Here is a 24,532-nt window from a genome sequence, read left to right on the forward strand (position 1 = left end):
GCCTCATTTTCCTAGCCCTCACACAAAATGGAGTTGCTCTGGTTCGAATGCCTGTGACAGTTAGGTTAATTCCTTAAATGTTTACTGAAAGATTCCTCTGCTGAAAAGGCAACCATTTAAAAATATGCCAGAGCAATCAGTTCTTAACAAGACCTGCCCTCAGGAGAAAGCATTTTACCAAAGCCAGTCTGCTGGGGTTTTATCAGAGTCTAAACTACCTGGGAAAAGGGAAATACCCAACTCCAATCTCTATAAACTATCCTGTTTCACTTAAGTGTGGCCAGGCTTAGTGGCTCACACCTGTAATCCCAGGACTTTGGGAAGTCGAGGTGAACGGATCACTTGAAGTCAGGAGTTTGAGACCAGCTTGACCAACATGGAGAAACCCTATCTCTACTAAAAATACAAAATTAGCCAGGTGTGGGGGCAGACACTTGTAATCCCAGCTACTTGGGAGGCTGAGGTAAGAGAATCACTTGGACCTGGGAGGTGGAAGTTGTGGTAAAAAATAATTTGACAAAATCTTACACTGATTCATGATAAAAACTCTCAACAAACTAGGAATAGAGGAAAACTTCCCAACTTGGTAAAGAATGTCTACAAAAAAACCTACAGCTAACATCATACTTAATGGTGACAAAAGAAAAAAATAGACAACTTGTACTTCATCAAAATTAAAAAGTTTTATGCTTCAAAGGGCAACATCATGAAAGTGAAAAGACAACCCATAGTTTGAAAGAAATAATTGCAAATCATATATCTGATAAAATATTTATATCCAAAATAAAGAAATTTTACAACCCTGAAAGACAACCCATTGAAAAAGGGAAGATGATGTGAATAGACATTTCTCCAAGGAGGATATAAATGGCTGATAAACTTATGGAAAGTTTTTCGACATTATTAGTCATTAGGGAAATGCAAATCAAAACCACAGGATATCACCTCATACCTACTGATGGTTAAAATAAAAAAGACAGTGACAATTGTTGGTATGTTGTGATATTGAAACCTTCATACATTGCTGGCAGGAATTGGAAATGGTGCGACCATTTTGGGAAACAGTCTGGCAATTCCTCAAAATATTAAACACAGAATGAACTTAGCAGTTTTACTTCTAAGTATTTACCCAAGAGAAATGAAAGCATATGTCCAACAATGAATGATATGCTCACGTTCATAACAGCATTATTCATAGTAGCCCCAAAGTGAGAACAACACAAATGTGTGAATAGATAAACAAAATGTGGTAAATCCATATAACAAAGTATTATTCATCAGTAAAAAGGTCTGAAGTACATGCTGTAACATGTACCATGAGATGAGCTTTGAAAAGATTATGCTAAGTGAAAGAAGCCAGGCACAAGCGGCCTCATACTGTAGAATTCCATTTATACTGTGCATCCCAAACAGATAAATTTGTAGAGACAAAGTAGTTTAGTGGTGTGTGGATGTTTTTATTTTTCTAAAATTACATGGTGGTGATAATGGCACAATTCTGTGAATATATTGAAGCCACTGAATTTCATACTTTTAAATGGTGGATTTTGTGGCTTATAAATTACATATCAAGCTGTAAAAAACTGGCAGGTACACTTCATAAAACATAGGTAATATGATTGATAAGGAAGATGGTATTTTTTAAACTGAGAAGCAAAGTTTGGTTTTTATACACAAAAGTAAACTGGTTAAATTTTATAGCACTTTTGTATAGCAAAATCATCATCAATGGTATTGTGACTCATGTGACTTTAAGAAATATTAATGACAAGCAGTTTCAAAATGTCAAAACTTTTTTTGACAAATTTATCCCTACCATGTGTCAAATGTTATTAATTTGCTAATAGTATGCCAGCAATGTGGCACGAGAAAGTACATGTGATCAGGGGGTGTGAAAACTGCGTATGATGAGAGAGGGTATGAGAAGCGCCTGTGATGAGAGGGGGTATGAGAAGTGTGTATGATCAGAGAGGGTATGAGAAGCGCCTGTGATCAGAGAGGGTCTGACAAGTGCCTGTGATGAGAGAGGTTATGAGAAACGTCTGTGATCAGAGAGGTTATGAGAAGCATCTGTGATCAGAGGTTATGAGAAGCATGTATGATCAGAGAGGGTATGAGAAGCACCTGTGACCAGAGAGGGTATGAGAAGTGTGTATGATCAGAGAGGTTCTAGAGTGGGGAAACTGAGTGCTTATATAACAAGTTTTTTTTAAGTATGAAAGAATGTAATTTCATTTCTCAAGGTCATGCAGGTATCATATCCACATCAGTTGTTACGAAGTCTGTGGCAGTACAACCTGAGATGGAGTGTGTGCTATCAGAAGAATTAAAATAGCACATAAATATGCTATTTTAAGAAGCAAGTTTTAAGCCTATATTTGTGGACCATAAGAACAACAAACTTTCATCCACCAATGGTAGTGTTCAATAGGGCCAACTGATAGGAAAGCATGTAGTAGCATTTAAAAAAAAATGTGGCTGGGCCGGGTGACTCACACCTGTAATCCCAGCACTTTGGGAGGCCGAGGCAAACACATCACGAGTTCAGGAGTTTGAGACCAGCTTGGCCAACATAATGAAACTCCATCTCAACTAAAAATACAGTAAGTTAGCTGGACATGGTGGCGGGCGCCTGTAATCCCAGCTACTTGGGAGACTGAGGCAGAGGAATCACTTAAACCTGGGAGGCAGAGGTTGCAGTGAGCCAAGATCAGCCACTGCACTCCAGCCCGGGCAACAGTGTGAGACTCTGTCTCAAAAAAAAAAAACTGTTGTTGTACAACAGCAAAATTTAATGGTCTAAAGTAATAACCACTTTATTATTTCACAATTCTGTGGTTGACTGGGCTCTTCACAATGGCTTTTCTCCTCTATGTGATGTTGGCGTAGGCTCTTGTCATTTATGGGCTTGATTAGTTTGGAATGTCCAAGATGGCTCACTCAGATGGCTGACATTTGATGTTTGCTACTGGCTGCTGGCTATTGGCTGAGAGCCCACCTGGAGCTATTAACCAAAGCTTACTTACATGCAGCTGCTTAATATGTGGCCTCTATGTGACTTGGGCTCCTCAGAACATGGTGGCTGGATTCTGAGAGAGAGCATCTCAAGAGTGAGCTCCAAGAGGTAATATTGGAAGCTGTGAATTGGCATGCTGCCACTTCTGCCACATTCTTTTGGTTAACAAATTCACAGATTCAGCCCAGAAATAAGATGAAGGGAAAACGGCTCCACCTCTCAATGCAAAGAATCACAAAGAATTTATGGTCATTTAAAAACTATCACAAATGCCAAAAGAAATCAGAAGCAAATCACAATGCAACCACTTCTAATTTTAAACAGATAATGACAGTAATTTTTCTCAAGCTGCAAAGATTCAAAATATGCAATTCACTCATTTTAAAGTTTGAGACCTAAGTTTTTCTTTAAAAGCTTCATTAAAAACAAACCATAAAATTACTACATAGAAAGACCCGAGAATAATTAGATTTAAACGTAAATAGTAGGCTGGGTGTGGTGGCTCACACCTGTAATCCAGGCACTTTGGAGGCAAAGGCGGGTGGATCCCCTGAGGTCGGGAGTTCAAGACCAGCCTGACCAACATGGTGAAATCTGGTCTTTATAAACAAATAAAAAAGAAAAAGAAAAAAAAACAAATAGTATAAAATACTGGTTTTCTTTAAACAAAGAATTTTTAAAAATCAATGACATTGTGCATAGTACATTTGTTTTAACATGTAAAAACAGACTTTATTAACAATTACAGATCTAACATTTGCAGTTTCAGTTGCTTGCAAATGGCTCTGAAAGTATGGAGTGTTCACGCGTTGAGGCTGACGTGTAATGGCATTAGATCCCTTATCTAGTGAGTCAGTTTAGTTTTCTATCTGGCATTTGCAACTTTCTGGAATTCATTTTATTCTACCTGTTATTTGTATCAATAAGTGATTAAATTTGTTTCTTTGTGATAAATAATTCTCAAGAGGAAAAAAAAATACAGAGCCAAACTGTGACTCAGAAGAAAGTCAGAGCCTGTACAAATGTGGACATACTCATGAATATGAGGTGTTCAACATGGTGAACCCGTCTCTACTAAAAATACAAAAATTAGCCAGGTGTTGTGGCATGTGCCTGTAATCCCAGCTACTTGGGAGGCTGAGGCAGGAGAATCGCTTGAATCTGGGAAGCAGAGGACGTAGTGAGCCAAGATCGGACCACTGTGCTCCAGCCTGGGCAACAGAGCAAGACTCTGTCTCAAAAAAAATTAAGTCTCTGAAGTCAATAGTGTCAAGAATCCAGTGTACTATACAAGGGGAGTTCAAAGATTTTTTTTGAAAAATGAAATTAAAAGATAAAAATTAAAAATGTAAACATATTTCTCAAAATAACTCCATCAAGTTCAAGACGGTTTTGTAAGCAATGATAGCCACTTAGTCCACCCCTAAAGAATTGAGAATCCTGGAAATTTAACCAAGTCAGTGCAGACTTTTTAACATAATAACCTGAAGGAAAAATAGCTGCCTTTTCAAGATTTTTCAGGATTAGAAAACAAAAGGAAGTCAGATGGGGAAAAATCAGGACTGTAGGTGAAAACCTAATGATTTGTCATTGAAACTTTTGCAAAATTGCCCTTGTTTGATGAGAGGAATGAGTATGAACATTGTCATCGTAGAGAAGGACTCTGGTGAAGCTTTTCCAGGCATTTTTTTGCTTTCCTTACTAAAACTTTGGCTACCTTTCTTAAAACACTCATAATAAGCAGATCTAATTGTTCTTTGGCCCTGCAGACAGTCAAGAAGCAAAATGCCTTGAGAATCCCTGAAAATTTTTGCCATGACCTTTGCTCTTGACTGGTCTGCTTTTGCTGTGACTGGACCACTTCCACCTCTTAGCAGCCATTGCTTTGATTGTGCTTTGCCTTTTGGATTGTACTGGTAAAGCCGTATTTCAATTCACATTACAGTTCTTTAAAGCAATACTTCAGGATCTTGATCCACATACTTTTTTTTTAAAGACGGGGTCTCACTGTTGCCCAGGCTGAAGTGCAACAGCACAATCTTGGCTAACTGCAACCTCTGCTTCCCGGGTTCAAGCAATTCTTGTGCCTCAGCCTCCTGAATAGCTGGAACTATAGGCATATGCTACCACACCTGGCTAATTTTTGCATTTTTAGTAGAGACAGGGTTTCACCATGTTGTCCAGACTGGTCTCAAACTCCTGGCCTCAAGTGATCTGCCCACCTCAGCCTCCCAAATTGATCCACATAGTTAAAATTCCCAGTTGAAAGCTTTGTTCTGGTTTGCAGCTGATCTGGACACAATGGTTTGACACCCATCAACTGGGAAGTTTGCTCAACTTAAACTTCGTTTGTCAGAATTGTGTAAATTGAATAGTTGAGATGTCCATGCTGTTGGCTATTGTTTCTTCTGTAAATTGTTGACCTCTCCAATTAGGGTGTAGAAAAGATTTTTTTTTTTTTTTGAGACAGAGTCTCATGCTGTCACACAGACTGGAGTTCAGTGGCATGATCTAGGCTCACTGCCACCTCCACCTCCTGGGTTCAAGCGATTTTCCTGCCTCAACCTGCTGAGTAGCTAGGACTAGAGGCACATACCACCACACCTGGCTAATTTTTATATTTTTAGTAGAGACAGGGTTTCACCATGCTGGCCAGGATGGTCTCCATCTCCTGACCTCATGATCCACCTGCCTTGGCCTCCCAAAGTGCTGGGATTATAGGCGTGAGACACTGCACCCGGCCAAGATTATTATTTTCTAAAAAGTTGATGTGGGAAGTCTGCTGCTGTGGGTTTCACCTTCAACTTATCTCTTCCTAAAATGATTGATCCATTTGTAAACTGTTGATTTCCTTGGGGCATTGTTCCCATAAACGTCCCATAAAGCATCAGGATCAGTGATTTTACCATTCTCCCACCCATGCCTTACCATAAAGTTGATATTTGTGTTTGCTTCAATTTCAGTAGCATGTTGCTCAGATTGGGATCTTTTTAAAACTGATGTCTTACTCTTTTTTTTTTTTTTTTGAGATGGAGTTTTGCTCTTGTTACCCAGGCTGGAGTGCAATGGCGTGATCTCGGCTCACCACAACCTCCACCTCCTGGCTTCAGGCAATTCTGCTGCCTCAGCCTCCCGAGTAGCTGGGATTACGGGCACGTGCCACCATGCCCAGCTAATTTTTTTTTGTATTTTTAGTAGAGACAGGGTTTCACCATGTTGACCAGGATGGCCTCGATCTCTTGACCTCGTGATCCACCCGCCTCGGCCTCCCAAAGTGCTGGGATTACAGACTTGAGCCACTGAGTCCGGCCTGATGTCTTACTCTTTTTACTCCCTCAAACTAGATCTTGTTCAGATATGTTGTAACAACCTAGTACAAGTTTATTTTGGTGCAAAATAATCTTGAAATCCATGTATACATTTTTCATAATGCACTTTTTTTGTTTTTGAGACAGGGCCTCTGCTCTGTTGCCCAGGCTGGAGTGCACTGGTACAATCATAGCTCACTGCCACCCTGATCTCCTGGGCTTGAGCAATCCTCCAGCTTCAGCCTCCTGATTAGCTGGGACAACAGGTGTGTACCACCATGCCTGGCTAATTTCTGTGATTTTTAGCAGAGACAAGGCCTTACTATGTTGCCCAGGCTGGTCTCAACCTCCTAGGCTCAAGCAATTCTCCTGCCTCAGCTTCCTGAGTAACTAGGACTGTAGGCACATATCACTGCATCTGGCTGACTTGTTTATTTATAGAGTGGGGGTCTTTGTTGCCCTTGTGCTGAGATTACAGGTGTGAGCCACCATGACTGACCACCTGCTCAACCTGTATGTGCCAGATACTGCCTCATGCCAGTTACAGAGATCAAAGACTCAGTCAGTCTTAAGCTTTATAGTTATACAGAAACGGAGCAAGAAACAAAACAAAACAAAATTAGAAATCAAGCAGGACTTGGGGTTCTGGCTTCTGCAGCTGAATTAGTAAATAAGATGTACAGATAGGTGAGATTTGGGGAGTATCAGTTTGGTCTGGAGTATATTAAATCATGGGGGATTCATGGGGTATCAAGTTGGAGATGTCTAACTTGGAAGCAGGCCTTACGAGGGGTCACGGCTAGGAATGCTGTCATCAGCATATAGTCATTGGCAGTTAAAGCCATGAGGGTGAATAACATTTTCCCCCAGAGGGCAATAAAAAGTAGAAAAGTATGTTTCACTTGGTTTGATTTGGGGGTTAGGGGGTTGGTGTCTGTTTTTTTTTCTCCCCTTCTTAATTGTTTGATGGAAGGCATGTAGTAGAACTAAATAGCATGAGGAAGTGAGACTGAATTCACTGAAGCTCAGATAGGGTATAGGAGATCTTTGAATGAGAAAAGAGCCTTAGCCAGTGGAAGTTGGGTGGTTAAGTTTCATAAGGTAGCTTCAAGGAGCACACAGGAAAAATCCTTTCAAGGAGAGACACCAAGGGAGCTATGGACAATTTAGCTTGACTGGAAGAATATAGGCAGTGCTGTAATATGAAGGATGCTGAATACCTTTAGAGCTTGTTGTAACTAATGGCAGCTCCACAGTAAGTATTTCCCATTGTGTGAAAAAGAGGACGCTATTTTTTGCGTTTAGAATTTTCTACAGTGCTTTGAGCAGGTTGGAAAATGTGAGGATGGAAGTCTTCCAGTCTTCCACATGTTAAAACAGAAAGGGAAGTGGGGGACCTGGATTGTTTGGTGTTTTCTACAGTGCCTTGAGTAAGCAGTGCCTTGCACAGAATAAACACTCAGTTTATGTTTTAATGTGAATTGATGGTATTTATTACCTAGGAATTTTCCATCAATAAAATACTTATTAATATAAGAAAGTTCCTATAGTAGCTAGCTAAAAAATGAAAGACTGGATATAATTTTGCTCTTTTCATGTAAAAATGACCTATTCTTTAACCTGTGTAATTTTTTTTCAGTTGCTTAGTGCTTTAGCAGCACTTATTTTGTGTGTAATGTGTTTCTTGTTTTTTTAGAAATGTGGTGGCCCACCTTGGTCGGCAGAAGGGAAAATAGTGGTAGCAGTAAGATTTACTAGAAAGAGTGTAATGATTTTAGTGTCACTTTTTTCCTTCCTTTTTTTTCACCATTTCTTCCCCTCCCTTCTTCCTCCTCAGAAACCCTTTCCCCCACCCCCCACAAGAAGACAATACACGTGAGCAAGTTAATATGAGTTCTGCCACATTTTTCCTCTATGGTCATAAATCATAAATGTGGCACACACGTGTGTATGTGTTTGTGTATATGTATCCATATATGTAATGGTTTTTTCTGCCACTGTTGAACAAATGGCAATGTGTACACATTTTTTTTTCCTGTATCTTACCTTTCTCATTCAATGATATCTTCTGGATGTTCCTCCAAATCCAATTTCATCTTTCCCCTGGGAGCACTCACTTTATGCTCAGGATTTTGCTACTAGAACACTGAGGTCCTTGTACATATTTTTAACATAATCATACTTTTATTTCTTTGGAATACATTCCCAGGAGTAGAACTGCTGGGATGAGGAGTATATGTATTTTTAATTTTAATAGATTTATCAGAGTGATTTTCAAAAAGATTATAATGCTTAATGTTCCCACTAGCAACTTCTGAAAGGACTTTTCCTTCACTTTCTCACCGGAATCAAGCAACAGTTTTCACAGGTTCTCTGAATTTTTGCTAGTCTGATAGGAGTAAGGTTTCATTCTTACTTTAACTTGCATTTCCCTGAATGCTAATGAATTTGAGCACTTTTCATATGTTTGTTGGCTATTTAAATTTGTTCTTCTGCTATCAAACTTTATGCAGTTTTTCTTTTTTTATTGTCAATTTGTAAGAGCTCTTTTTCATATTCTTGTATAGTTAAATATGTTTATTTTAAAAATAGCTACTTGGTTTCAAGTCTTGGTTTTGAAGTTTTTGTCTGCTTATAGAAGACTTTATTGAGTGATTTTAATTTTTTGTGTGTGTGCTTAAGTCCTTAATATAGACAGAATTAGTTTTTACATATGGTATAAAATGCCGATCTTCTTTTATACTAAAGTCAGCCCAAACTTCTCTCCAGACCTTCACCCAGGGTAGAGCTCGCCAACTCCTAACTGTATTAAAATACCACATATATTTTCAATATACTCAGGAGGGGGTCCTATAGCCAGGACACCTTATATTTACTTAGTCCATTTTCATGCTGCTGATACAGACATACCTGAGACTGGGAAGAAGAAGTTTAATGGACTTGCAGGAGGCCTCGCAATCATGGCAGAAGGCAAGGAGGAGCAAGTCACATCTTCAGTGGATGGTGGCAGGCAGAGAGGGAGCTTTTGCAGGGGAACTCCCCTCTATAAAACCATCAGATCTGGTGAGATTTATTCACTATCATGAGAACAGCATCAGAAAGACCTGCCCCCATGATTCAATTACCTTCCACTGGGTCCCTCCCATGACTGGTGGGAATTGGGGGAGTAACACTTCAATATGAGATTTGGGTGGGGACACAGCCAAACCATAAGACTTAGTTCAGTCTCAGAAGAAATCTTTCCAGAAAGTTAAACTGATGTTCTACTTTTGGCCCGGAATTCTGGTAGAGGCAATAATATAAACATTCCACAGTAGTTTCCTCTTTGTCTTTTTTTTTTTTATTTTGTTTTTTGTAAGGTCTTAGTAACTTACATAATTCCCCTATTTTCACTGACTTTATTCTATTCTATTTTTATTAACTAGCCTTACATCTTTCCCTCTTCTAAGTCATTTTTCTTATGATTAATATTGCCCACTCAACAATCCTTAGTCCTACCAAAGGATTTTTTTGGAAGTCTTTTAGGAAGGCTAGAACTTACTAATGTATTATACACTTTTTTTTTTTTTTTTTTTTTTTGAGATGGAGTCATGCTCTGTTGCTCAGGCTGGAGTGCAGTGGCACCATCTTGGCTCACTGCAACCTCTGCCTCCCTGGTTCAAGTGATTCTCCTGCCTCAGCTCCTGAGTAGGTGGGACTACAGGCACATGCCACCACGCCTGGCTAATTTCTTTTGTATTTTTAGTAGAGATGGGGTTTCACTGTGTTGCCCAGGCTGGTCTCAAACTCCTGAGCTCAGGCAGTCCACCCGCCTTGGCCTCCCAAAGTCCTAAGATTACAGGAGTGAGCCACTGCGCCTGGCCATCTTTTTTATTATACTAAAAAATTTTATCTTAGCTTTTCATTTTTAATATTCACTTTTACCTCAAGTTTAATAAAAATTATATGGTAATATGGTCAATTTAACGTATTTTCAAGAAATTAGCTGAGAAATTTTTCAAGCTTGTGAACATCATTTTTCAACATTTGCAAAAACACTAGTAACTAAATGAAGCTGGCAGATAATGACCATTTCACATTTAATCTCTAAACATGATGGTAACCATCACATTTGGGTTTAAAAAATTTATTTTTGTACATTGCCTCTCTCTCTCTCTCTCTCTCTCTCTCTCTCTATATATATATATATATATATATAATTTACATATATATAATTTACATATATATACATATATATGTAAATTATAATTTTGTACAAATATATATATGTACATATATATATAAATTTTATTTATTTATTTATTTTTAGATGGGGTCTCACACTATCCCCAGGCTAGAGTGCAGTGGCATGATCTTGGCTCACTGCAACCTCCACCTCCCAGGTTCAAGCAATTCTCCTGCCTCAGCCTCCTGAGCAGCTGGGATTAAAGGTGCCTGCCACCATGCCCAGCTATTTTTTTTTTTTCCTTTTAGTAGAGACAGAGTTTCACCATGTTGGCCAGGCTGGTCTAGAACTCCTGACTTTGTGATTCACCTGCCTTGGCCTCCCAAAGTGCTGGGATTACAGGTGTGAGCCACCATGCCTGGCCAATATATATTTATAAGTGTTTCTGTTGTAAAGTGACATGACTTGCTTAAGGACCACGTGGTGTAATAGCGAATTGAACTTGGTCATGAGCTCCTACTGTAAACCCAGTTCATGGCACTTACTAATTCTATGACCTTCGGAAAGTTATCTCCTCCGAATCTGTGCTCCAATATATAAAATAGGAATAAAAATATTTACAGAAATTGGTTTAGAAAGAATTTAATTAAAGAGAAAGAAAACAAAATCCCACTATCAATATATGTAATTTTTTTTTGCATATTTCTTTGTGGTTTTTGCTCCATGTATATCTATTTTACTGTGTATTAATGAGTATGGCATATGTGTATATTTAACACATTCATTTAGGTCAAATAAAAAAATTTAACACATTTATTAGGCTGTTCAGTATAGATGGCAATACAAAAGCATATATAATCTTAATAAAATAGACTTTTAGTTTTCTCATAACAAATAAGGCAACTTATTTGCGTTTCAAACCCCTTCCTGAATGATGCTGATTTTGCTAGTCCACAGAGCACACTTCAAGGTCACTGATCTCTAGATAATTGTTTCCCAAATCCCGTTCACTTTTTGTTATACGAGGTTACATGAAAAACAGCGTGTATTTTTTTATATGGATTGTTTACTAATCAACAAATCCTTTCCTACTGTATGCCTTCTGAAAGTCACTTTTCAGTTTATTATTTTTAAGCTCCAATATGCATTTGATATTTTACACAAATTAGGGACGCTGATTAATGCCTCTTTCTGATTTTTATTATGTATTCTGGTTTTCCCATTAAGCTGACAGAATAGGTAAGATTTCAGTAGGCAGATAAGAGGGAAGGGATATTTAGAGGTAATGAGGTAGAGTGAAAAACACAAGCTGATTTGAACTCAGTAATAATCCTCTAATAACCTGGATAATATACTTTCTCAGCTTCACTTTTCTTATCTATAATACAGCTAATAATATCTACCTTAGAGGGTTGCTAAGAAGATGAGATAACATATATGATGGTTGCCAGCCATGCCTGGTCTATAGTGGGCACTCAGTAAGCAATAGGTGAGGTAATGTTGTTACTGCTATTAAGCAATGAGAAATTCAAGTTTGAAATTGTTTTTATTTCAACATTGTAATTCATGTATATCGCAATAAAGCTGATAAGTAAAGGTATAATATCCATCAAACTTGAAAAGATACCCAAAAATATGAAAGCGACAATAAAAAAAGAAAAAAAATCTATCAAACTAATAAAAAACATTTCCTAGGTTGAAAAATGACAGATGCAATTTGTTCAAAAAAGAAAATATATGGAGGAGAATATTCAGACAGAGGTGACAGGAAACAAGGGAGATTACGCAGGATTGGAGTACAATGTTCATAACTGTTGAAGCTGGGGGAGCATCACATGGGAATTTATTATACTCTTCTTATGGATACTTGAAAGTTTTCATAATAAAAAGTTTTAGGCTGGGCGCAGTGAATCACGCCTGTAATTCCAACACTTTGAGAGTAAAAGGCAGGAGGATTGCTTGAGCCCAGGAATTTAAAACTAGCCTGGGCAGCATAGTGAGACCTTGCCTCTACAAAAAAATTTAAAAATTAGCTGGGTGGGCTGGGTGTGGTGGCTCGTATCTGTAGTCTCAGCGTATTGGAAAGCCAAGGCTGGCGGATCGCTTGAGCTCACGCGTTCAAGGTCAGCCTGGACAACATGGCAAAACCCCGTTTCTACAAAAAATACAAAAAAAAAAAAAAAAAAAAGGAAGGGAGGGAGGGAAGTAAGGAATATTCTGAATACAAGGGATATTTTGGAAACAAGTGTGGGTGAAAAACAACTGGACATGGTGGCCCATTCCCATAGGGAGGGAGGGAAGGGAAGGGGAGGGAAGGAGGGGGAGAGGAGGGAAAACTGGATGTGGTGGCTCATTCCTCTAGGGAGGGAGGGAGGGAAGGAGGGGAAGGAGGGAAGAAAGAAGGAAAGAAAGAAGGGGGGAGAGAGAGAGAGAGAGAGATTGATTCTCAGCTACTTGGGAGGCTGAGGCAGGAGAATCGCTTGAACCCAAGAGGCAGAGGTTGCAGTGAGCCGAGAGCATGTGATCGCACTCCAGCCTGGGCGACAAGAGTGAGACTCTGTCTCAGAAAAAAAAAATTATTGGGGCAAGTGATGAAATTTGGATACAGACCATAGATTAGAAAATAGGGCCTGGCATGGTGACTCACAGCTATAGTCCTAGCACTTTGGGAGGCCCAGTCGGGTGGATCACTTGAGACCAGGAGTTGAAGATCAGTGTGGCCAACATGGCAAAACCCTGTCTCTAGTAAAAATACAGAAATTAGCTGGGCATGGTGGCACATGCTTGTGATCCCAGCTATGTGGGAAGCTGAGGCATGAGAATCACTTGAACCTGAGAGTCGGAGGTTGCAGTGAGCTGAGATGGCATCACTGTACTCCAGCCTGAGTGACAGAGGGAGACTGTCTCAAAATTGTTTTGTATCAGCATTAGACTTATTTCAGTGACTGTGCTGTGGTTATATAATAAAATGTCCTAGTTCTTAAGAAAATCCATGTTGAAGTATTTAGGGCTAAAGAGATACTTTGTTTAAACAGTTGGTAAATCCAAGTATAAGGTAGATGTGAATTTTTTTGTACTATTCTTGATATTTTGTCAGATGGTAACCTCTACAAAAATGCCTTAGAAAAAAAAATCATCATTTTTGAGAATATTTTATTATTGTCCTAAGTTTTTATTTCAAATTGCTACGTTGAATTTCATAAATTTCTTAATAGAAACTTGTATAAACATTTTATTATTAAACATTTTCTTGGGACAATTATTTAGAATTACTTTCAAAACAGCTATTTTATCACAAGTTCGTTCTACGTGCTGGCAATTAAAATCATATGTAACCTATGAGGGATATTGAGAAAGAGCAGGGGCCAGCCTGACACTTACTGGTAGGCCTTGGTGCTCTCCTGTTGAACATAAACAGTTTCACAAAACATCAGTGTTAGACACGGCCAGTCTGACACCATGCTAAAGTGATGTGATACAAGACAAACACACATTTTTTTCTAAATGCACACAGAAATAAGCACTGTGTCACCCACGAAATGCCAAACATCCCCCCTCCCAGCTAATATGAGTGACCTTTACCAATTATATAGTTTGAGCTTCACTCTAGTGCCCTCCCTGTTGATAAGATTTATTGAGGTAGCTAGTCACAGAATTGTCCTCACATTCTGCCAACACTCAGTATACAGTGAACCCCTGCTTCCTTAAACTCTCCCCCAAATCACAACCAAAGTCCAAATCCATGACAGATTCTAACACCCTCTTACTGAGGTGCCCCAGGCCTCATGGTGTGTGTTCTTAGTCACTGCAATGAATAATAAATACAAATTGTCCAACTACAGGTGTGTTCCTGACCATAAGACATTGACAATGTCTAATATGATGTATAATACAAATCAGTATGTAATAGGTCACTCACAGACATATATTTCTACCAATATGTAAGTGGCTTTTGATTTTTTTGGCTTAAAAATAGAAGATTTATAACTACATGGCTAATTTTTTTAAGATCATTTTGTGGTAAGGAAGTTATGGCCTGTATTTTAAAAATCAAGTTCTATGGTACAATAAAACTATGGATTTTCTTTTGTAAACATTAATATTTTATGTGTGGATGGCAAATGACATACAGTTGTTGGCAACCAAATAAAGATGCTCCATGTTTTCCTGGCAAAGCACTTGGTTCTTGGAGATGATTTAATATTCATATTGCATATCTTTCTTTTTGAGACAGTCTGTCTTTGTTTCTCAGGCTGGAGTGCAGTAGCATGATCTGGGCTCATTGCAGGCTCTAGCTCCCGGGCTTTTACCGCAGCCTCCCAAGTAGCTGGGACTACAGGTGTGCACCACCACACCTGGCGCCTTTCCCTTAGCGTAATGTCTTCTTGGCTCATCCATGTCATAGCATGTATCAGTACTGCAGTCCTTTTAATTGCCAAATGATATCTCATTGAATTGATTCACCATATTTTCTTTTCCCATTTATCAGTTGATGGCTATTTGGTTTGTTTCCGTTTTGGGGCTATTATGAATATTACTGCAGTTAACATTGGTGTACACATTTTTTTGTGTGGACGTATGTTTTTGTCTTGGGTAGATACCTAGGAGTGAAATTGCTGGGTCATGTGTTAACTATATTTAATCTTATAAGGAATTGCTGTACTGTTTTCCATAGCAGCTGCACCATTTTACAATCATATCAGCAGTGTATGAGGGGTCCAGTTCTCCACATCTTTGCTAACATTCATCTGTTCCTTTTATTATAGCCATCTTAGTGAGTGTGAAGTGATTTTTTTGTTGTGGCTTTGACTTGCATTTTCTAATGACTAAGGATGTTGAGCATCTTTTCATGTGCTTATTGACCATTTGTATATATTCTCTGGAGAATTGACTATTCAGATCCTTTGTCCATTTTCAAAACTGGGTTATTTAACTTTTTATTGTTGAGTTGTGTTCTTTATATATTCTGGATACAAATTCTTCCTTTATCAAATAGATTATTTGCAAAGATTTTATCCCATTCTGTGAGTTATCTTTTTAACTTTTTGATGTGTTTTGCAGCACAGAAGTTTTTACATTTTTGGCTGGGTATGGTGGCTCACGCCTGTAATCCCAGCACTTTAGGAGGCTGAGGTGGGCAGATTACCTGAGGTCAGGAGTTCAAGATCAGCCAGGCCAACATGGTAAATCCCATTTCTACTAAAAATACAAAAAAATCAGCTGATCATGGTGGTGCATGTCTATAGTCCCAGCTACTCTGGAGGCTGAGGCAGGAGAATTGTTTGGACCCAGGAGGCAAAGATTGCAGTGAGCCGAGATCATGCCTTGCACTCCAGCCTGGGCAACAAGTGTGAAAGTCCATCTCAAAAAAAAAAAAAATGGTTGCCTGATCCAAGTTCATTCAGGCTTACACCTGTGTTTTTTTCTAAGAGTTCTATAGTTTTTGTTCTTACGTTTAGATCTTTGATCCATTTGGAGTTAATTTTTTTTTCTTTGAGACAGTCTTGCTCTGTCGCCAGGCTAGAGTGCAGTGGTATGATTTCGGCTCACTGCAACCTCTGTCTCCTGGGTTCAAGCCATTCTCCTGCCTCAGCCTCCCAAGTAGCTGGGACTACAGGCACGTGCCACCACACCCATCTAATTTTTGTATTTTTAGTAGAGGCAGGGTTTCACCATGTTGGCCAGGATGGTCTTGATCTCTGGACCTCATGATCTGTACCCCCCTTGGCTTCCCAAAGTGCTGGGATTATAGGAGTGAGCCACCGTGCCCAGCCTGGAGTTACTTTTTGTATATGGTGTTTAGTAGGGTCCAAGTTCATTCTTTTGCATGTGTATAGCACCACTTGTTGCAAAGACTATTCTTCCCCATCAGATCATCTCAGCACTCTTGTCAAAAATGATCATAAATGTTAAGGATTATTTCTGGACTCTCAATTCCATTCCGTTGATCAACATGTCTATTCTCATAACAGTACAGCTCTGTCTCAATATCTATAGCTTAATGATAAATTTTGAAGTGAGAATCCTCCAGCTTTTTTCTTTTTCTTCAACATCATTTTTGCTATTCTGGGTTCCTTAAATTTTCATACTAATTTTTGGATTCAGCTTGTCAATTTCCACAACAAAGCCAACTGATATTTTGATTCAGTAGTTTGGTTTTTAAATTTAAATTAACTTATCCACTTTTATGGGGTGATTTGGAATTCATAAAAAGGTTTTATTTATGCTTCTTGAATAATTATCTCAGTTATCCTTTTTGCTAAGCATTGTTGTATATTTTGTAAATGAGGGCCTTAAAGGTTCAAAAAGGCTATGTAATTATTAGTTTTGTTTTAACTCTAATACTTGTTCTCTATATTGTAGCTTCTTTCTTAATAGGCCCTCAAATAGTTATTTAGAATAATAAAATCTAAATTATAAATGTGATACTACATTGGTGGGAAAATGAGTCAATAGCTAAATTAAAAACATTCTTATTAGGAACATTTTTTCAGTTGGATGATATTTGACTGCTTAGAAAAACTGTGAACAATTTGTGTTAATCCCTTACCTCTAGTTAATTGTCTCGGCCAGGGTTGAGATGACATGAAGTCACCCAGGGAGTAAGGAAGGTAGGAATGACAAATTATTATTTGTAGTACACTGAATGAAGAATATTTTATTTAAAGGGTACTAATCATTGTTTTTCCACAATGATTTGAATATGGAACCATACGCCTATTAAAAATCACACCTATGAAGAACACACTGATATAATATTTTACTTGTTTTTAAGACAGGGTCTCACTCTGTTGCCCAGGCTGGAGTGTGGTGGTGCAATCCTGGGCTCACGTGATCCTCCCATCTCAGCCCCCAGGTAGCTGGGACTACAGGATGCACCACCAAGCCTGACCAATTTTTAAATTTTTTGTGGAGATGAGGTCTCACTACGTTGCCCAGGCTAGTCTTGAACTCCTGAGTTTAAGAGATCCTCCTGCCTTGGCCTCCCAAAGTACTGGGATTACAGATGTATTAGTCAGTTTTCACACTGCTATAAAGAACTATCTGAGATTGGGTAATTTATGAAGAAGAGGTTTAACTGACTCACAGTATTGCAGGTTTAACAGGATGCAAAAGTGGGAGGCCTCAGGAAACTTACAATGATGGCGAAAGGCAAAGTGGAAGCAAGCACCTTCTTCACATATTGGCAGAAGAGGGAGAGAGAGTGAAGCGGAAGTGCCACACACTTTTAAACCATCACATCTCTTGAGAACTCACTCATTATCATGAGAAGAGCAAGAGAGAAATTGACCCCATGATCCAATCACTTCCAATCAGGTCCCTCCTATAATTCCACATGAGATTTGGCTGGGTAACAAATCCAAACTATATTAACAGCTGTGAGCCACCCTGTCTGGCCTACACTGGTGTAATTAATACAACATAAAACTTACATCTTTTTATCAAGTTTTTTTTTTTTGCATTATGTAGATATGGTCAAAGAAAATGTCACTAATGTTTGTAAGAGCTATTAAGTTCTACCTGAATTCATTTTTTTTTAAATTAAGAAAATATTTATTGAGGCCAGATGCAGTGGCTCACGCCTGTAATCCCAACACTTTGGGAGGCTGAGGTGGGCAGATCACTTGAGGCCAGGAGTTCGAGACCAGCCTGGCCAACATGGTGAAACCTTATCTCTACTAAAAATACAAAAATTAGCTGGCCTGTATTCCCAGATACTTGGGAGGCTGAGGCAGAAAATCAACTGAACCTGGGAGGGAGAGGCTGCCATGATCTGAGAGTTTGCACCACTGCACTCCAGCCTGAGCAACAGAGTGAGACTCCATCTCAAAAAAAAAAAAAGAAAAAAAATATTTTTTGAAGTAAAATTCACATAACGGTAAATTAACCATTTTAATGTGAACAAATGCTGGGTTTTTTTTTTCATGTAAAATTTCAAGGATACAAAACAATAAAGAAAATAGATATCATAAATACTCTTATGCCCGTCACCCAGATTTGGAGTAGTCAGCATTGTGCCTTATTTGAGGACTTTAATACATTTTAAAAAATAAAACCTTATAGGTAAGTTTAAGGCTCCATGCCTGTTTTTCCTGATTATTTTCTCAAAGGTAGCCACTTTCCCAAATTTGGTATTTATTATTGCTATGAATATTTTCATACTTTTGCTATGTATGTATATATCTGGAAACACTATACAGAATATATGGAAAGAATATATAGACTATATGGAATTATTTAACAGATTTTTATATACACACGGTTTTATACTGAATCATGTTTTACTTTTAGTTAGTTAATTAATTAATTAATTAGACACAGAGTCTCACTCTGTTGCCCAAGCTGGAGTGCAGGGGCATGATCATAGCTCACTGCAGCCTGGAACTCCTGGGCTCAAGTGATCTTCCTGCCTGAGCCTCTCCCAGAGTGCTGGGATTATAGGCGTCAGACACTGTGCCTGACCACATGCCTTTAAAAAATGCAACATTATGTTTCTGGGACTCAGGTTGACACATACCTTTGTAACTGCTTAACTGTAAGTATTCCATTGTATGGCTACATCACAATAAATGTATACATTCTTTTTTTGATGAACACTTAGTTCCTACCAAGTTTTTTTTAAATTAGAAGACGTAATAATGAACATTCTTTTCTTTTCTTTTTTTTTTCTTTTTGAGACAGAGCCTTGCTCTGTCACCCAGGCTGGAGTGCAATGGTGTGACCTTGGCTCACTGTAACCTCCGTCTCTACAGTTCAAGCGATTCCCCTGCCTCAGCCTCCCAAATAACTGGGATTACAGGTGTATGCTGCCATGCCCAGCTAATTTTTTTGTATTTTACTAGAGACAGTGTTTCACCATGTTGCCCAGGTTGGTTTCAAATTCCTGAGCTCAGGCAGTCCACCTACCTCGGCCTCCGGAATTGCTAGGATTACAGGCATGAGCCACCACGCCCAGCTGAACATTCTTATTTCTAATGCAGCATAGAGGAGTGGTTAGCAGCCAGGGTGCTAGAGCCACATTATCTGGATTTGAGCTGTGTCTCTATGAGCGAATTACTTCTCTGTACTTCTCTTTAGAGCCCGGTTCCCTTTCAGTCATGAAAGCAATGAAGGAAGACAGAACTTCTAACATTATGGTTTCTGAATCGCTCTTAATGAGCCTGTCATCAATGAAATGAGAAACTGCAATCTATTTAAACACTATTTATCAGATTAGAACACACATTAGAGAATTTAAATATCTTTATGGCAGGACAATGAAAGTAAAGTGCAGGCTCTGTTCTGAATATTGTTTGAAGCTGAAATTTATTGGTATTTAATACTAATAAATTTAAGTTAGTAAGTAACTTACTAAGTAAGACCAATCATGGCATACTATTCAGGGAGCATTTTGCGAAGATCTATTACAGAAACTGTGTCTAGTACAACACTAATCATAGTTGCCAGATCCCCATTTTATTTTTCATAATTTATATTAAGTGTTCCTGGATTCACCTATCTTTTTTTTTCCTTCTTTTGAGATGGAGTCTGGCTCTGTTGCCAAGGCTAGAGTGCAGTGGCGCGATCTCGGCTCACTGCAACCTCTGCCTCCTAGGTTCAAGTGATTATCCTGCCTCAGCCTCCCAAGTAGCTGGGATTACAGGTGCCCGCCACCATGCCCAGCTAATTTTTGTATTTTTAGTAGAGATGGGGTTTCACTGTGTTGGCGGGTCTTGTCTTGAACTCCTGACCTCATGATCCACCCGCCTCAGCCTCCCAAAGTGCTGGGATTACAAGCATGAGCCACTGCGCCTGGCTTCATCTATCTTTTTAAGCAGCCTATCTAATGTATGAAAAGGGAGAAGTTAATAGGTGTATATGGTTTTGTTTACTGTCCCTGGGACCTAGTGCTCTTTTAAATTCACAGTTTGATGGGGTAGAGTGCCCATTTGGCATGTTTGTGTGTGCTTGGCCCACTTAAGCAGGGTCTTCTTTGCCTAGGCTGGCAAAAAAAAAATCAATTTTAGTAGTACATTTGAGAAGAGGAACAGCCATCATTGGAAACTTCTTTGGTGTTTACTTTGTAACTTTAAAGCATAATTTGGTAAACTGAGGTGTTTTCCCCTCCTTTACATTTTCCAGTGGCCAAAGTTGTCTCTCAGAGAGCTTTTCAATTTTTTTTTTTTTTAAATGAGACAAGAGTCTCGCTTTTTCACCCTGGCTGGAGCGCAGTGGCACAATCTTGTCTCAGTGCAACCTCAGCCTCCTAGGTTCAAGCAGTTCTGCCTCAGCTTCCTGAGTAGCTGGGATTATAGGCAAGCACCACCACACCAGGCTAATTTTTGTGTTTTTAGTCGAGAAAGGGTTTCACCATGTTGGCCAGGCTGGTTCAAACTCCTGACCTCAAGTGATCCATCCTCCCCAGCCTCCCAAAGTGCTGGGATTACAGGAGTGAGTCATCATGCCTGGCCCTTACCAATGGTTCTTATATCTAAAGTAAAAATTTTTGAAAGCTGATTTCTGTCCAAGATAGCTGTACTTGAAGATTGACCATAGAGTTCCTCTGGGCAGATCTGATATAGTAACTGAATAGGAGGGATTGGAGATGGGGCTATTGTTCCCTTCTTCCCTCCCCATCCCCCACCCTTCTTGGACTGAACCCTAATCTTCAGAGCAAGACTCCTTAGGATTAGGATAAAAGAAAATTTCAGATCTCAGAAATTTGAATGGGCTTGTCACTGACTAGGTAGAGTGTTTCCTTTGGTGGTTTCAGTGTTAAGAATTCGACTCTGGCTGGTGCTGCACCTATCTTTTTGTAATTATATAAATTCATTGTTGTTATATCAGTATTCAAAAGCCACTTATATGGGCTTATTTTACACAGATAAAATTAACCATTGTCTTGTTTAAGCTATGTTACTTTCAATTACAAGCAGCCTATACAAATTCTAACTGACACTGATGGATTAAATGACTTTTGGTTCCTTTCTAGTTCTGAAACATGAGCTTAAATATTTTTTGAGGGCCAGTTCTATGCCTGGTGCTATGTTGACTGTCCACATTTCTTTCCTATCCTCATCCAAGATGAGGACGTAAGTGTCTTTGAACTACATGCTTGAAGCCTGAGTTGGCTGGCATTCAGAGACTGAGCGATGCAGCTTTAGAATTTTCTCCCTACCTTCTGACAGTGAGTTCTGATGATCAGTATCTCGGTCCTGCCCATTTTTGTTAAGAACAAAAAATAGCTTAGTTTCTAACCGCAGTATCCTAATTCTGAAGTCCAGCCTGACACTCAGATAGTCTGTACTTCTTTTAAAATAATTTTTTAAATTTTACTTTAAGTTCTAGGATATATGTGCAGAACGTGCAGGTCTGTTACATAGGTATACATGTGCCATGGTGGTTTGCTGCACCTGTCAACCTGTCATCTAGGTTTTAAGCCCTACATGCATTAGGTATTTGTCCTAATGCTCTCCCTTCCCTTGCCCCCACCCCCTGACAGACCTTGGTATGTGATGTCCCCCACCCCCACCGCCGTGTCCATGTGCTCTAATTGTTCAACTTCCACTTATAGGTGAGAACATGCAGTGATTGGTTTTCTGTTCCTGTGTTAGTTTGCTGAGAATGATGGTTTTCAGCTTCATCCATGTTACCCTGGAGCACCATACCTGATGCCTCTGCAGCCTGTGACCACACTGTCAAGGTCAGCTCACTTGTCACCCCCATTGATACACCAACCCCTGGTCTGGGGATTCCCTGTATCTGTCATTGTAACTCCCCTCCCTTGGGGTCGTCCATCTGATTGCCAAGGCTTAGTTTGAAAAACCTGTCACCTACTACTTATCCTTACACATCACCTGGGATTCTACTTGCTTCACCTTCTCTGGGCAGTCCTAGGATGAAACAATTAGGTCCATTCGTTCATTAATTCATTTTCTTATTCCTTCTGCAGTTACTACCTCGTATTTAATATAGCCAAGGCATCAAGATACATTTACCCTTGATGAGGTCATCAAGATCTAGTTGCTAGAATGCTTTAGATACATTAACTTTTTATCAGGAGGAAGAAAATGGGAGAAGGCCATTGAAGTTCAACAGACAGAATCCATATTTCATCAAATGTGTCCAGATTTGCTAAAGATTGTATTTTTCTGGGTCTAGCATTATCTCTTCCTATTTCTGTCTCACATTCTCCCTGTAGCAGGATACTCAAAGTCGGTATCTTCCAGGTGATGATGATCCACTGGAGAATCATCACTCTGTCACCCAGGCTAGGGTGCAGTGGTGTAATCACAGCTCATTGCAGCCTTTCCCTCACAGGCTCAGGTGATCCTCCCACCTCAGCCTCCCAAGTAGCTCAGACCACAGGTGTGCACCAGACAGGGTTTTGCCATATTGCCAAGGCTGATCTCGAACTCCTGGGCTCAAGTGATTATCCCACCTTGGCTTCCCAAAGTGCTGGGATTATAGGTGTGAGCCACCAAGCCGGGCCTAGTTTCTGTTTTTAATTGCAGAAAATACCTTCAGATTTAGCCAACTTACAAAACACTTATTTTTAAATCATTTGACACATAATTTATTTGAAACTTAATGAGTAAAGATTTTTTATTTGTGCTATTCTTTTGAAAATACTTGTGTTGTTTGCAAATGTTGTATCCTTATCTGAATAATCTTTTGTAAATATAATTTCTGGAAAAAAAGGGAAATTCAGCTTCCTATTCTAAAATGTAAGAACCAAGAACATGATGGCATCTACTTGTTTGGGAGATATTCATTGAGGAGTTAGTGAAGCCATTATACAACGTGTGTGTGTGTGTGTGTGTGTGTGTGTGTGTGTGTATGTGTATGTGTATGTGTATGGGGGCTGAGGCAGGGAGGGTAATTCTAAGGAGCACAGAGCTTTTTTTTTTTTTTTGAGATGGTGTCTCGCTCTGTCACTAAGGCTAGAGTGCAGTAGCACAATCTTAGCTCACTGCAACCTCTGCCTTCTAATTCAAGCAATTTTACTGCCTCAGTCTCCCGAGTAGCTGGGAATACAGGCACCTGCCACTGGGCCCAGCTAATTTTTGTATTTTTAGTAGAGACAGGGTTTCACCACCTTGGCCAGGCTGGTCTCGAACTCCTGACCTCATGATCCACCTGCCTTGGCTTCCCAAAGTGGTGTGATTATAGACGTGAGCCACTGCTCCCAGCCCACACAGCTTTTTAATAGCTATGCAATTTAGAATTGATTATTTAAGTATAAATAAATACTTGTTATAGTAATTTTCAGAAACCTCTAGTTTATTTGGAAAAGGATGGCATTATAAGAAATTAATATTTGTCAGAATCTGCTATAAAAACTGGTAAAGGGTATGTGAAGTTCAACAGAAGATACTGAAAAAATTAATAGCATAGTTTGCTGCAAATCAGAAAAATTTATTCACAGAGATTGGAGTGGAGGAGGAAGAATTTCCCAGGTTAAGGGAAAGGGGGATAGCTGTGAGATTGGGGATGGAGAATAATAGCATTTAATACTAAGTACAGAACTGGGAAATTTAGATAGACATTCCATAAAAATAAATAAATTAGGGAATTTTTTATTGCATACTACAATTTGAGAAAATGTCAGGATTGTTTGATCATCTTATGTTTTTGCTTCCAATTTATCTTTTAGCCTTGCAGACTTTAAAATGAAGGCTATTTGAGGCTGGGCATGGTGGCTCATTCTGTAATCCCAGCACCTTGGGAGCCCAAAGTGGGCAGATCACTTGAGGTCAGGAATTTGAGACCAGCCTGGCCAACATGGTGAAACCCCCATCTCTACAAAAAATGCAAAATTAGCCAGGCATGGTGGTGTGCACCTGTAATCCCAGCTACTTGGGAGGCTGAGGCAGGAGATTTGCTTGAACCTGGGAGGTGGAGGCTGCAGTGAGCTGAGGTTGCGCCACTGCACTCCAGCCTGGGCAACAGAGTGAGACCCCATCTCAAAAATAAATAAATAAATAAATAAATAAAATAAAGGTTATTTGAGGAAATAAATTATTTTCTACCAATATTACATAGAAAGTCAAGAAAACATAA

The 24,532-nt window shown here is 39.2% G+C and overlaps 2 long non-coding RNA genes across 3 annotated transcripts in view; both read left to right on the top strand.

Annotated features, from left to right (window-relative positions):
• LOC144581826 (uncharacterized) overlaps nt 1-24,532 on the top strand; it is a 119,923-nt gene that overhangs the window by 1,024 nt on the left and 94,367 nt on the right. The gene's annotated exons all lie outside the window — the stretch shown is intronic.
• Nucleotides 22,044-24,532, top strand: part of LOC144581827 (uncharacterized) — a 44,736-nt gene continuing 42,247 nt past the window's right edge. The window contains exon 1 of the long non-coding RNA XR_013533144.1: nt 22,044-22,172. This is a non-coding gene — a long non-coding RNA (uncharacterized LOC144581827). The remainder of the gene's footprint in view (nt 22,173-24,532) is intronic.

Source organism: Callithrix jacchus, chromosome 3, assembly GCF_049354715.1.
Source record: "Callithrix jacchus isolate 240 chromosome 3, calJac240_pri, whole genome shotgun sequence".
Classification (NCBI taxonomy): Eukaryota; Metazoa; Chordata; class Mammalia; order Primates; family Cebidae; genus Callithrix; species Callithrix jacchus.